Source organism: Bison bison, unplaced genomic scaffold, assembly GCF_000754665.1.
Source record: "Bison bison bison isolate TAMUID 2011002044 unplaced genomic scaffold, Bison_UMD1.0 scf7180017864331, whole genome shotgun sequence".
Lineage (NCBI taxonomy): Eukaryota > Metazoa > Chordata > Mammalia > Artiodactyla > Bovidae > Bison > Bison bison.
The window spans coordinates 4,141,787-4,153,671 of NW_011494903.1; the positions used below are offsets into that span (position 1 = coordinate 4,141,787).

At 44.5% G+C, this 11,885-nt stretch overlaps 1 long non-coding RNA gene across 1 annotated transcript; it reads left to right on the forward strand.

Annotated features, from left to right (window-relative positions):
* The first annotated feature begins 272 nt into the window (after positions 1-272).
* Positions 273-11,297, forward strand: LOC104998538. Its single transcript, XR_826478.1, has 4 exons — positions 273-473; positions 1,251-1,388; positions 5,650-5,832; positions 11,219-11,297. It is a non-coding gene; the product is annotated as an uncharacterized LOC104998538 (long non-coding RNA).
* The last annotated feature ends 588 nt before the right edge of the window (positions 11,298-11,885 follow it).

Below are 11,885 nucleotides of genomic sequence, written 5' to 3' on the forward strand. Positions count from 1 at the left end.
ATGAGGAAAATCATTTCATCTCTCTGGGCTTTAGTCTCTTCACTTGTGAAATGAAATGATAACTCTTTCACTATTGTTGTGGATATTGGGAACTTTAATATGGAAAATGCCTGGTACAGTGTCTATCTCAGGCTTCCCAGGTGGCTCAGCAGTAAAGAATCCACCTGCAGTGCAGGAGACCTGGCTTTGATTCCTGGGTCGGGAAGATCCCCTGGAGAAGGGAATGGCAACCCACTCCAGTGTTCTTGCCCGGAGAATTCCATGGACAGGGGAGCCTGGTGGGTTACAGTCCACAGGATCACAAAGAGTCAGACACGACTGAAGCGACTGAGAATGGATGTGCAGTGTCTGCCTCGTAATGTGTGCTCAGCAAGTGTTAGTTAAGTGCCATATTCTCTGTTTTCCAGAATCAGTAAAGCCAAACTCGTCTACTTTGGAGACCCGCAGGAAAACATCCAATAAGACAATTATCCGTAAGTGCTCACTCCTGCCTAACTCTAGGATACTTGCCAGATACTATGAAAGCAAACTGGGTGTCCCATGGAGTAAGACTAATGAATAGCATATCTGATCCCAACAGTTTATTTAGTTTTGTACACAGCCAAGAGCAAAGAGTGAATTTAATCTGATGGTGTTGAAGCTTTCTAGAATGACGAGCTCTAAGACCACATACAGCTGTAGGCACCTCTAATGCAGATACTCACAATCCTGCCATGCTCTCCCTGCCTGTTGACTGATGCAGACAGCTTGGAACTGTGTCTGAGCTGGGAGATATGTATGTGAGGAGCAGAGCCTCCCAGAGAGGCATCTCTCTGCATGGTAACTGGTTGCATACAAGGCAGGGAACACGTGAACATGGCAGAGAATCTGAATGGAAATTCAGATGTCTTTTGGTCCACTCTTGGTAACGTAACATAGTGCTTGGGTTTCCGCAGAAAAGAGTACATTCAAGGTGGTCATTGAAGAATATTAAAAAGGAAACTATTTGTGGAGGCATGGCCAGGAGTAGGGAGTCAGAAGGAATTGTGAAACACCACAAGGATGATGATGGGGAGTGGCCACTGTTGCCCCTAAGCTTGAAGGGGCAAGCTCGAATTCAATCGAATTGACTCAAATTTAATCAGACCCGTAATGTGGGAAAGGAGCCGTCTGAGAGGAGTTTGACCATCAGTCGAGAAGGAGGACCAGAACAACAGAGACTGAGGTCACAAACACCCAGATCTTTCTGTCACTCCCTCTCCTCCTTCTAGTGCCTTCCGTGGACTGAAACCAGCAGGAGCCCACTGATGCAGTTCTTCCAGGCCAGCCTGCTGGGGTGCATGGTAGAGTGAAGAAGGATGAAAATGGATCTGGAGGAACAAATGGAAAAAACCCTGCCTGCCCAAACAGTGAGTACAGGAAAGGCCTAAAAACATTTTTTCCCTAAATTTTCCCTGCATTGTAATAGCTATATGACTAATTTACACTTACTGATGGAAAAAAGTATCTGTCATATACTTATACCAGATCATATTCAACATAGTGGTTGGAAGGTTCAGCTCAGTTCTATCAAGGGGCTGAATTCTCTCAACAGGGCGGACGCCTCGTATTTAAGCTGTAGGAAGATCCCCAGGACTGACGTTCTCCACTGTTGCTGTCGTTCAGTCGCTAAGTCCTGTCCGACTCTTTATGACCCCAAGGAAGGCGACGTGCCAGGCCTCCCTGTCCTTCACCGTCTCCTGGAGTTTGCCCAAGTTCAAAATGTTCTTCATAGTCTTCTGTATATGTTGGAGTGTAAAGGGGTCCAGAACTGACAGTCCTGTTTTTTGTTTAACACAGACACGAAAAGTAGGCAGATGGAGATTTTTTAAAGTCAGACTTAGCATTGATAAAGCTGATATTCGAAAGCAGAGCTTAGTAGAAAGTCCCAGTGGATTTCCTAAGAGGGTGCTGCAGAACACAACTTACCTTCCTGGTCAGAAGCAAAGTGACAAAAATGCAAGTCTTACCCAGGGCCAGGGTCTTGACTGATAAACTCTTGAGCAGATGAAAATGCCTACTTTATGCAAATGGACAGACTCCAAAAGAGACGAGACAGAAACTGAGGCACGTTCCTTAATTCCTTCTCCCAAATTCAGGGGATTAACCTGTCCCCATCCCCTGGTAGGACAAGTTTCAACAGCATCTAAGGAAGTACAAAAAGAGACCAATCAGACAGACCTGGGGTTTACCCACCCACTGCTTCCAGGGATGTTCCATGGGATAAGGGGTTTCAGTTGTCCCCCAGTCTCTCCAGGAATGCATTGGTGCCCATACCTGACTTCCTGAAACCCCTGTTGGACTGATGATAGTATTTGTACAGCTTCGTGGGGAAAGCAGTTCCTTGTTTCTCCCTGAGGAGCATCTGTGTCCCCGCGTTATGGGGACGGAAGCAGGAGGACCAGGCTACGTCCCTGCTTCTGTCCTGCAGGTGGCAGGAGCACCATCTGGACTGTTGTGCACCCGGGGCAGCCTCAGGCCAAGCCAAAGATAACACTGTGTCCACACACAGGAACACGCTGTGCTTTTCCAGGTTCCCAGGAAACCAAATCACATCAGAGGTCAACAGTGTTGTTAGACTATGGGTACTCAGAGTATGAAGGACCAATATGAGGCCCCAGAACTTCCTTCTGTCAAGGACTCAAGAGCCCCCTTCTAGGTCTCCTCTGATCCTTTGCTAACTGGGTTCTTTCAAGCCCTGTTTACTCTGTATCAGTTCTCGAGCAGCCTAACTCAAGGACCCAGGACAGAAAGCTGCTCCTGGAGAGAGGGGCAAGCAGGTACAAACCCCACATGCCCAGACCTACTGACTCTCTTCTCCAGTGTATACCCCCTCCCCCATAGAGCCATGCTCAGGATAGCACAACTGAAGGCAGAGAATCCACCTTTCCACCCTGACTCTCAGAAACTAGAGCCACGGATGCAATCGCCTTCTTGATGGCTCTTCCTGGATGTCCCAAAGGAACACTTCCCACCTCCATCCTTCTGCAGTGACCACCCTCCGCCCACACAAACCAGTGAGGGCATCCCCACGTGCCAGATGTGCAAACCAGAAACCTTGGCTTCACTCCTGCTATCTCAGCCCATGTCTAAGTCACTGCGATTCGATTTTGATGTTTCCCCTAATCATCTCTTGAACCCCTTCACTTCCATTCTGGTCAGGGCCACCAGCATCTCTTGCACTAACTGTTCTGCCTGCATTCCCTCTCACCTTCTTCAGTTCAGCTCCAGACTGCAGCTAGAATGATTCCCCCTCCCCCAGGATGCAAATCTCATTATTATCCTTTCCCCACTTTAAAGCCTTCTCCTGCTCCTGGGACAAAAATGAAGACCCTAAAATGGCCCACCTGACCTTAACCTTGCCCCTGTTGCAGCTCCAGTGTCTTGTCTGGCTGGGCGCCACTGGTCTCTGTCTGTATTCCAGTCTCCTAGGCACCATTTCTCCTCCCATCAAAGGGCTGCTGTGTGTATGCTGTATATATGCTTTCTCTGCTTGCAATAACTCTGCCCTCTCCTGTGTGCTGGGACTCCCCAGTGGCTCAGCGGTAAAGAATTTGCCTGCAATGCAGGAGATTCAGGTTCGATTCCTGAGTCAGGAAAATCCCCTGGAGAAAGGAATGGCAAACCACTCCAGTATTCTTGGCTGGAAAATTCCATGGACTAAGGAGGCTGGCGGGCTACAGTCCAAGGGTTTGCAAAGAGTCAGACACGACTGAGCACACACACACATGGACACACTCCTGTGCAGGTTTAAGGTTGTCTGAAACTTCAGGTCTCAGCTGGCAGTTACTTCTTCAGGGATGTTCTCTGATTTTCTGGAGTAAACCAAATTTCCCCATTCTATCTTTTCATGACATCAGTCCCCAGCCTGCTTCACAGCAACACAGCCACAATTTCGCACTTATTTGCAGGTAATTTTATTAATATTATCTCCCCAACTAAAACATAGACTCGTGTGGGCAAGAACAAGCTCTGTTTTCACTCACAATGAATTGCATCCCCTGTTTCAGGCATAAACATGAGCAGGTCATCCGTAACAGTTGAATGAATCGCAAGGTCCTCTCAAACATCCACTGAAGCAGAGCGTCGCCCGAGTGTGTGTGTGTGTGAAGTTGTGACCTGGCTCCTCAGTTTATCCAGTTTCTACCCTGTGGAAGGCCTGTCCTCCACCCAGCTCTGGTCCTCCTACAGAGAGTGGATTCCAGTGCTAAAGGCCCATCACTGAAACTACTCCACTGAGACCCACCGACCTCACCAGAGCCATTGACTTGACTCGATTTCTCCTTTAGGAAGCTTCCTGAGCCCGGCTGCCAAGGTCACTTCCCGCTGGGGGAATTTGACTGGGCTCACTGGGCTCTCCTGACTTGTTCTCTGTCTCACGCAGAGCACAGAATGGAGGCCTGGATGTGAATCAGAAGCTCTTAGCTTTCTCTCTCATACACTCTCTCTCCACCCTTCTCTCCCTTTCTTCATTTCTCTTCTTTCTTCTCAATTCTTCAACCAACACCCCCTTGAAGACATGTTTCCTGTCCAGAAGAAAGACAGACTGTCCCCACTGCTTAGAAGCTGGCTGTGACCAGGTCAGCGTGACAGAATGGTCCCCATGCCAGCACTCCAAGCCCACAGAAGTTCGGGGACTTTCTCCAATGCACATGACTTTGCAGAAAGGGATGTATTTGTACCTTTCAGAGCATGTAGGTCTCCCACACACTCTGTGTGTGTGTGTGTGTCCTGGGGAGCAGTCAGCTCCTGTTTTCCACTGGCACTCTTTGCCTTCTCCAGCTGCCTGAGACCTCTGTAAGAGACCCTGCGGCAGGGAGTGAGAATGTGCCTCAAAGACCTCCAACTACAGGGAGCTGCAGTTGGAGGTCTGACTCCAGCTGCTGCGATCTGAGACCCAGCTGCTGTTTGCACAGAGGCCACACTGCCCTCAGGACTGCACAGAGCAGCGATTCCAAGGCAGCTTGTTCCTGGGTGACACAGGACTCCCCCAGCTGCCAACTTTCACTCCAGGACTTCTTGGCCCCCTGGATAGACCTCTGCAAGGCCAACTAGGATGCATCCACCCAAACTTTTTTCCTCTTTTCTCTCGTGTTGACAGTCCCAGCCATGCCAGCTGCCTACACAGGGTCTGTCACAGGCATTTTCCCTATTAAATCCTGGCATGTTCAATCCCATCTTGGCACCTGCTTCCTGGAGGACCCAGATAACACATTTTTTTACCCGTCTCCTTGGACGATCAGTATGCTTAATAGAAACAAAGCCTTCCTGCAAGCCTTTCTAGGACATGTAGACCTTGAGATAAGAAAGGATGAAAACAACATTAAAAACTACACAGGGATAGCATACATGCCTATGGGGACCATGCACAGTATGCATGTCTTACACAAATTAAGCAATGGAGTGTTTCTAAAAATGCCCCTCAAAAGGAATGAAACAGCTCAATGTGCTGGGGTTGATAAACAGTCCTTAGTCCTGTGGAATTTCTTTTTGATATTGAGAAACATTTCCTAGAGTGATAAGTTCTTCAAAGTTTGCAGCTAGGTTGCATATTTGCATATAAAGGCTGGGCCACCTCAGCACTTAATCCTAGGCTCTGAATACTCTTGGTCTGATGGCTCTTCTTTATAGGGTCAGAAACTAAAAAAGAATGCTTCAGATTCCAAACAGAAGGGAGGAAAATAGTGCAAGAATGAACAGAGCATATATTTTGAAGCAGGGTTGCCAAAGCTGGGCTGTAGAAGAAGATGAAGTTTATGGCTTCACCAGCATTTTTGGATCAAACTGTCCCTTGGAAAATGGTGTCATTTACAGGTACATGGCATTTATTGTCATTTTATATTCATATATGTGGATATAAACGAAGTCTTTTTAATCTAGGAAATATGTATCTGAAACTCTAATCAGAAGGTATTTAGTATTAACATAATCACATTATTTATTGAATGTTTGTATTGCACACATCATGTTAAGCACTTCACATAACTATTTCATTTCATTGTCAATTTACAGAAGAGAAAGTTAATGGCAGGATTCTGTACACAAAAGACATTATTTTATCCCCTCAGACTTTTTTCCTAAATAGATTTATTTTAAATCACTGAATCAGTAATCAGTAGCCACATCAACTAATCATGAGATTCTAAGAAGCAAACCACATGGGACATTTGTGGAATAACCGAGGTGGATAAAGTTTAAGAACTTAGGCTGCGTTGCACAGCTAGCAATGGCAGAAGCTCGATTCTAACTCAAAATGGTTTAATTCCAAAGATTTCTGCTCCTTAGAACAACAACAGTGAGATCTTAGCAATAGAGTTAAATGTTTGAAAGACAGATACAGCAGATTGAATGATTAAAGAAATAGTTGGGCAATTCAATATGAGAATTGACTCTAGATTTGAACCTTGGTTCTTCCCTGGTGGCTCAGATGGTAAAGAATCTGCCTGCAATGCAGGAGACCCGGGTTTGATCCCTGGGTCAGGAAGATCCCCTGGAGAAAGGGAATGACTACACACTCCAGTATTGCCCAGATAATTCCATGGACAGAGGAACCTGGAAGGCTACAGTCCATGGAGTCGCAAAGAGACGGACACCACAGAGCAACTAACACTTTCACTTTCCCTTTCTGATTTAGTAGTTAAATGACCTTGAGAAACCAAGCTTTCTCTGGAGAGAAAAGAGCCTATTTTCTTAAAAGTGCAAAAAGGCTGATGCTGCTGCTACTGCTAAGTCACTTCAGTCCTGTCCGACTCTGTGCGACCCCATAGACGGCAGCCCACCAGGCTCCCCGTCCCTGGGATTCTCCAGGCAAGAACACTGGAGTGGGTTGCCATTTCCTTCTCCAATGCATGAAAGTGAAAAGTGAAAGTGAAGTCACTCAGTCCTGTCTGACCCTTAGCGACCCCATGGACTTCAGCCTACCAGGCTCCTGCATCCATGGGATTTTACAGGCAAGAGTACTGGAGTGGGGTGCCATTGCCTTCTCCGAAAAGGCTGATAAAGGTATGGAAAAAATTTTTCTCTCTCTCAGAAGCAATAGGAGAAATGACAAACTAAATGAAACACTCTATTGAGACTGTATACAATGTAATTGCTTCGATCAAGCTGATTTTTTTAAAATTTTATTTTATTTTTAAACTTTACAATATTGTATTAGTTTTGCCAAATATCAAAATGAATCTGCCACAGGTATACATGTGTTCCCCATCCTGAACCCTCCTCTCTCCTCCCTCCCCATATCATCTCTCTGGGTCGTCACAGTGCACCAGCCCCAAGCATCCAGTATCGTGCATCGAACCTGGACTGGCGACTCGTTTCATTATACATGATATTATACATGTTTCAATGCCATTCTCCCAAATCTTCCCACCCTCTCCCTCTCCCACAGAGTCCATAAGACTGTTCTATACATCAGTGTCTCTTTTGCTGTCTCGTATACAGGGTTATTGTTACCATCTTTCTAAATTCCATATATATGCATTAGTATACTGTATTGGTGTTTTTCTTTCTGGCTTACTTCACTCTGTATAATAGGCTCCAGTTTCATCCACCTCATTAGAACTGATTCAAATTTGGGTGTAAGAAACATACCATCATGGCTGTTAACGTTTTCCTCCCTTCCTTATGGCCACAAAAATTCCAAGTTGCAAAATGAACTAACTTTTTAAAAAAACCCTTCTTTGAAAATTATTCCCTCTTTTCCGCCTGTTTTCTCCCTGAGAAATATTTTTGAACAGTGTTTGCTACCCCCTATTTATAGCTTTCCAGTTTTGGCAGGTATGGGAACGTTTATAAGTGGTTTGTTTTCTTTGCTATGTCCAGTGTTGATTTAGGTTGCGTTAGCCACTGAAACAATTGGAAGCACTTTCAAGGAAGGTTGAAATCTGTTGACGGCTGATAACATTGTAAAATCTAGACAGTCTGAATCAAGATTGCTTTGAGGGCCTCAGGGCAGCAAGAACATCTTAGCGGTGCTGTGGTTTAAATAATTACCTTTACTTCTGTTTTGGTGACCGTCCTGGAGGAAGTTTCCCCTTGACATAGGTAGGAAGAGTATCTCCTGGAGGTTCTTCCAGCTGTTGGTAACTCTGGCTTGAACTCTGACAGCTAGATAAGAAAGTACGTGGCAGGCCCTCCATATCTAAGATCTGAGCTTCCTTGGGAAGCTATGTCTAACATTTGGGTTTTCACCAAGTTTTACATGCTGACCAGAAGCAAACATTAGTGGTTCTTTTGTTTAGGAGAGATGCCTGGAATTTCTGGAGTTTGTTTCATAAATGACTGAACTAAATAAATCCATTTGAAAACCAGTAGAATTATAGACATCTTCCCCTCCCATCTGGCATGTTTTTACGGGTGGTATGGTTAGGTGTTGTGTTTTTTTTTTTCCTCTGGATTTTTCCACCCTTTCCTTCCCTATAATTTGTGGGCCTTGAGAAAAGTCATGGTTTGCCCTGTAAATGTAGAAGGAGACCTTGTTTGGGGTCATCTCACTTTTTCTTGTCGCCTGGTCCTTGTCTGTGGTGTCATTGGGAGGAGGACCGCAAGGGATAAATAGCTCTGAGATGGAGAGATGGATTTCCAACTTCAAAGGCATCAGAGAAAATGGTAGTGTTTCGGAGATTAAGTGGCTCCTGGAAAATCAGCCTCACTGGGGACAGGAGCAGAATGTGGGGGCTGGCCTTCTGTCATCTGATCCAGGAGCTCATAAGGACACTTGGGAGAATATGAGGCCCTTGAATAGTTCAGGGCATCCACTGGGGCTGCAGAAAAGGCCATTAACCCTCACACACACCTGGGAGGTTGGGCACTTACTCCATTTTTTCCTAAGGTTGCTCAGGCACGCTTTATTTCTATTCCAGAAATAGATCTGAGGAAGCTCCACAGCCACCAGTCACCACTCCCTCCTCCCAAGCCACCTGCTCATTTGCAGGTCAGTTCTTTCCTTTCTTCTTTGGTCATCACTATGATTCATGCCCCTCTCCTCTTTCTAAATGTAACAAGTCCTTTAACAAAATCTTTAAAAAATTGAAGGCAAAAGGAGCAGGGGGCAGCAGAGGATGAGATGGTTAGATAGCACCACTGACTCAATGGACATGAATTTGAGCAAACTCCAGGAGATAGGAAAGGACAGGGGAGCCTGATGGGCTATAGTCCATGGAGTCACAAAGAGTCGGACACAACTGAATGACTGAACAACAACACCAAATGCTTCATGCCCCCTCTCCTCATTCTAAATGTGATGAATCCTTTAACCAAGTCTTTAAACATTTCTCATTTTGAAAAATCCAAATATATGCAAAAGTGAAAAGAACAGTTAACTTAATCGTCCAATGCCATCACCCAGATTTGACAGTTGAGTTTTGCCTCAGTTGCTCCATGCTTTCCCCACTTTTCTCTGCAAAAGGATTTTAAAACCAATCCCAAACCTCAGTAGTATCTCCCCTTAATACTTCTATCCACAACTCTAAGCATTATAGATATTTTCATGTGTAGGCATGCCGTTTTCTCTCACAGAATTCATTAATATCATTTCCCACACACTCATACCTAAAGCCTTCTAGTTGTCCCAAAGAAGTCTATTTACAGTTGACTTGATTGAACAATGATCCTATCAAGAGCCTTTCGTTGGATGTGCTTGTTACTTGTCTTCTGTCTGTGTTTATCTTTTTCTTTCCTGCCACAGATTTTCTTGAAGACCCAAGTAAATCATCCAGATGCTCATTTATTTTCCCACAATTACATGTATTATTTGAGGACTGAGAGTTGTAGAACCTTTCCCATCAAAACTTTTATGGTGTGGTATATATACACGATGGAATATTACTCAGCCATAAAAGGAACACATTTGAGTCAGTTCTAATGAGGTGGAGGAACTTAGAACCTTTTATACAGAGTGAAGTGAGTCAGAAAGAGAAAGATAAATACTGTATTCTAACAAATACATATGGAATCTGGAAAAATGGTACTGAAGAATTTTACAGGGCAGCAGTGGAGAAACAGACATAGAGAATAGACTAATAGACATAGGGAGAGGGGAGGAGAGGGTGAGATGTATGGAGAAAGTAACATGGAAACTTACAGTACCATGTGTAAAATAGATAGCCAATGGGAATTTGCTGTATGGCTCAGGAAACTCAAATAGGGGCTCTGTATCAACCTAGAGGGGTGGGGTGGGGAGGAAGATAGGAGGGAGGTTCAAAAGGGAGGGGATATATGTATACCAATGGCTGATTCATGTTGAGGTTTGACAGAATACAACAAAATTCTGTAAGGCAATTATCCTTCAATTAAAAATTAAAAAAAAAAAAACCTCTTATGGTAACCAATAAGGAGGATTAAGTATCCAGAAGAAAGATATTATTAATGTACACACAATGTGTAGGTGATGAGATATATATCCAAAAGAGATTTCCTTAGATGTTGAACTAAGTTGGTTAGTTACAAGTGGTTTATCTTGTAAACCACTTGCTGTGGTTTAGATGTAATTCTTCTCTGGAAATATAAAGCAAACTTTCAAAACAAGGGGCTTCCCTGGTAGTTCAGTTGGTAAAGAATCCACCTGCAATGCAGGAGAACCCTGTTCAGTTCCGGGGTTGGGAAGACCCCCTGGATAAGGGATAGGCTACCCACTCTGGTATTCTTGGGCTTCCCTGGTGGCTCAAATGGTAAAGAATCCACCTGCAATGTGGGAGACCTGGGTCCATCTCTGAGTTGGGATGATCCCCTGGAGGAGGGCATAGCAACCCACTCCAATATTCTTGCCTGGAGAGTTCCATGGACAGAGGAGCCTGGCGGGCTACAGTCCATAAGGTCACAAAGAGTCAGATACGACTGAGTGACTAAGCACACACATCAAGATAAGAACTCACTTTTGAGACATTAGGTTGAAACTAGAAGGAGCTGCACCCCAAAATAAATGTTTGGGCTGTGCTAGGAAAAATATTCCCTCACATTTTTCTCTCTTCCTCCATTCCCCATTGTCTATTTATTCTATCATTGAGTTTCAAAAACAGCTTTATTGAGATACCGAACAATAAAGTGCACACATGTAAAGTGTATAGTTTGATACAGTTTGAGGTATGAATACACCTGTGAAAACATCTCCACAATTTGTCAACTGTAACAAAAATGTGGAATATAAGGGTTGTGAGCTGTTTTACTTATAGGTTTTATTTATTCATATTTACTTATTTATTAGGACTATAGCGTGGGAGACAGCATTCCAGACTGCTCCGAGAAACTGCCCTGAAGAGGCAGGGGAAGGTCGGTGACACGTATGGTTTTAGTGAAGGTGGGTGCGTGCACTCAGGCACACGTTGTGGCAGAGGCTTGCTGCTGGTCACGAAGAGCAGTTGTCACTGTCAATGGTTTAGTGCTTTCCTAGAAACGCAAGAATTGGGCTCATAAAACCTTTTCCTGAAAATGTCTAGCTATCTGAAGGCCTGTTCTGCCAGTTTTTTCTCAGAGCGCAGTGTCTCCGTCCTGATCTCCACCCTAAGCACCAGTCCGGGGGTACTGAAGTTAGTAGCTATAGCAGCTCATGATTTCATCCTTGTACGGGTGGATGGCAAGTGCCAATATTTTAGTTTGCAATTAATATAATGATGATATGATTCAGCTTGAAAAGTTTTCTTGTGCCCTTACTTGCATTTCCTCCCTACCTCAGGCAATTCCTGCCCTGCTTTCTATCACTGTAGATTAGTTTACATTTTCTGGAAATTTGTGTAAATGTAATCTAGTCACTTTCATTGATCATAATTATTTTGAGATTCATCAATTGTTGTACAAAGTATCAACAGTCCATTCCTCTTCACTGCTGAATAACAATTCACTGTGTTCTGTTCCTGATTAACCATGGTAAGGAT